The sequence below is a fragment of the Pteronotus mesoamericanus genome, unplaced genomic scaffold (genome assembly GCF_021234165.1).
Source record: "Pteronotus mesoamericanus isolate MK-2021 breed Mesoamerican mustached bat unplaced genomic scaffold, CSHL_Meso_final scaffold_54, whole genome shotgun sequence".
Lineage (NCBI taxonomy): Eukaryota > Metazoa > Chordata > Mammalia > Chiroptera > Mormoopidae > Pteronotus > Pteronotus mesoamericanus.
In genome coordinates, this window is record NW_026555321.1 from 59,482,364 (window position 1) to 59,486,063 (window position 3,700).

Here is a 3,700-nt window from a genome sequence, read left to right on the forward strand (position 1 = left end):
TTTATTGAATAAACTATCTTTAGCCCAGGTATATGCTTACTTCCTCAGTTGAATATTAATTGGCTGTAAAGATGTGGGATTATTTCTGGGCTGTCAGTTGTGTTCCATTGACCTAAGTGTCTGTTTTTATGTCATTACCATGCTGTTATTTTTACTATGGCATCCTATTATAGTTTGATATTAGGTAGCATGATTCCTGCAACTTTGTTCTTCTTTCCCAAGCTTATTGTTGCTATATGGGGCCTTTTGTGTTTCCATATAAATTTTTGAAATATTTATTCTATTTCTGTGAAAGAAGTCTTTGAAATCTTGATAGAAATTGTGTTGAATCTATAAATTGCTTTGGGTAGCATGGACATTTTAATGATGTTAATTCTTCCTATCCTTGAACATAGTATGTGTTTCCACTTATATGTATCTTCTTTTTATTTATTAAGAGTCTTATAATTTTCTGAATATAGGTTTTTTACATCCTTGGTTAGGTTTTCTCCTAGGTATTTTATTCTTTTTGAAGCAATTATAAATGGGCCTGTTTTCTTAATTTCCTTTTCTGTTAGTTTATTATTGGCATATGAAAATATAACTGATTTCTGGATACTAATTTTGTATCCTGCTACTTTGCTAATTCATTGATCATTTCTAGTAGTTTTTTTTTTTTATTTTGGTGTGTGTGTGGAATCTTTGGGATTTTCTATGTACAGTAGCATGTCATTTGCAAATAAGACAGTTTTATTTCTTCCCTTTCAAATAGGATGCTTTTTATTTCTAATTGCTATGGCTAAGACTTCCAGTACTATGTTGAATAAGAGAGGTGAAGGTGGGCATCCCTATCTTGTTCCTGATATTAAGGGAATGCTTGTACTTTTGCCCATTTAGTATGATGCTGATGATGGGTTTGTCATATATGGCCTTTTTTTCTGTTTGTTTATGTATGTTTCCTGTATTCCCACTTTGCAGAAAATTTTTATCATACATAAATGGGTGCTGGGTTTCCCAAATGTCTTTTCTGCCTTCATTGATATTATCATGTGGTTTTTATCCTTCATGTTGTTTATTTTGTGAAGTGCATTTATTCTTTTGGAAATGGTGTACCAACTTTGCATTTCCAGAATAAATGCCACTTGATTATGATGTATGACCTTTTTGATGTATTACTGTACTTGGTTTGCTAATATTTTGTTCAGGAATCTAGCATCTATGTTCATCGGGATTATTGGCCTGCAATTTTCTTTTCTTGTAGGTTCTATATGTGGTTTTTGAATTATGATAATGTTGGCCTTGTATGGAGGGCTTCAGCCCATGAAGTCCCCTGATTCATCGTAGATGGAAGAATTGTTCCATACACTGGTTGCCTGTGAAGAAAAGGGAAAGGGGATTCCCTCTAATGGGGAATGCTCTGAGCCCCTGTGCTCAATGGATTTTATGGAAAGGATTATCAGTGGGGAATAGGTAGGTAGAATGTACAGGTAATCTTATTACATCAGTACATTAATGTTTACAGAGAATAGGTGATGTTTTGAAGAAGATAAGTGGCAGGAAACACACCAAATTGATTGGTTCCAAGATGAGTGTAAACATAATGGCTCCAAATAGTTTAGGGTCAGGGTCAATGAATAATGTACATTTCCTTCCCAGTGTGAGCCAGTTATGGTTATCACAGCTTGAGGAAGAAACAAAGCATGGTTCAAAGAGTGTAATTTACTTCTAGGCCTGATTTCCCTCTGGTGGCCGCCTAATCCAGTTTAGGGCTGTACCTGTCTCTAGTATTGTTTCAAGCCTGAGCCAGGCAGATGGAGCAGAGCAGCCAAGAGATAAGGAGACTTCTTTCAGTTAGAATGAGGACTCCGGCTTTGACAAAGCGGAGGGGTGGGGGTCTTTTGCCCCTTTTCTGTGTCCTCAAAGTCCTTCCCTGATGGCCCTTATGTGACTGTGCCTGTCTTATGTTGCTCCTGCCATCGAGGGGTGTTACCCATCATTGACTAACCAGCCATCCTCCAGGACCAAGCAGGGTGATGTGAGGGAGGCAAGGGCTGTGCCCCTGCCAAGGGGACAGGTTTTGTCTCCTCAGTGGCCTAATTTCTCAGGATCTCCCTGCTCAGCTCCAGCCTTGGGGCCCTCTTGCCTGTTGGCGAGGCTACAGTCTCTGAAACCAGGTGGGATGGTTCCCAACAGCTTGTAAAATGATCTTGGGAGCTTTTGTCCCTTATGAATTTTTGAGAGTTTGAGAAGGAGAGGTGTTAAGTTTTTGCAGAATGTTTGATAAAATTCACCAGTGAAGCCATCTGCTCCAGTGCTTTTATTTATTTATAATTAATTAATTAATTAATTAAATTATTGCTTCAATTTCTTTAAGTGTAGTCACGCTCTTCAGATTCTTGGATTCTTCCTGATTTTGTTTTGAAAAATTGTATGTTTGTAGGAATTTATCCATTTTGTCCAAGTTGTCCAGTGTTGGCATATAGTTGTTCGTACTATTTTCATACAGTTCTTTGTATTTCTTTGGTGTCAGTTGTTCTTTCTCCTCTTTAATTTCTGATTTTATTTACGTGGATTTTCTCTCTTTTTTTCTTGAAAACTCTGGTTAAAGATTTGCCAATCATATTTTTCTTTTAAAAAACCAAGCTCTTGGATTCATTAATCTTTTATCATTTTTTAGCCTCTTTTTAAAATTTCTGCCCTGATTTATTATTGCCTTCCCTCTACTCACTTTGGGCTTTGTTTGTGTTCTTTCTCAAGTTCCTTTAAGTGTAAATTTTGATTTTTTATTATGCTTTTTTTTTTGATAGGTCTGTAATGCTAACACTTTCTCTCTTAGGATTGCTTTCCCTGTGTCCCACAGATTTTGGGTTGTTGTGTTCTCAATTTATTTGTTTCAAGGTATCTTTTGATTTCATCCTTGTTCTTGTTTTGACCCATTCATTGTTTAATAACATGTAACTTAGCTTCATGTCTTTGTGCATATTTCAGTTTTTTTTCTTTTGATTGACTTCTAGTTACATAGCATTGTGGTCAGAGAAGATGCTTGATATAATTTCCATCTTCTTAAATTTATTGAGACTTGCTTTGCATCCTAACATTTGATGTATCTTAGAAAATATTCCATGAGCATTTGAAAAAATATGTATATTCTGCTGCTTTGAGGTGAAATGCTCTTAAGATATCAATTAAATCCATTTGATACAGTAAGGCTACTGTATCCTTGTTGATTTTTTTTTCTGGAAGATCCATGCATTGAACTCAAAGGGGTGTTAAAATTCCCTACTATGACTGTATTTCTGTCACTCTCTCATTTATATCCACCAGAAGTTGCTTTACATATTTTAGTGTTCCTATATTGGGTACATAAATATTTACTGGGGTTATATCCTCTTGTTAGGTTTTTGCTTTTATCATTATGTAGTGTAATTCTGTGTCTCTTATTATAGCCATGATTTTAATGTCTACTCTGTTGAATATAAGTGTTGCTATCAGAGCTGCTTTTTTTCCTATTCCATTTGCATGAATTATCTTTATTTTTATTGTTGCTTCTGTTACAGTTGTCACACCGTTTTTGCCCATTGCTCACTCATACCCCACTGCCCCCCAACTCCTATAATCAATCTCCCCCATTGTCTGTGCCCCTTAGTCCTATATTTGTGGTCCTTGGCTCACCCCTGCCCCATCCTTCCCCTGATGTACCCCTCCCCAACCCCTCTAGACA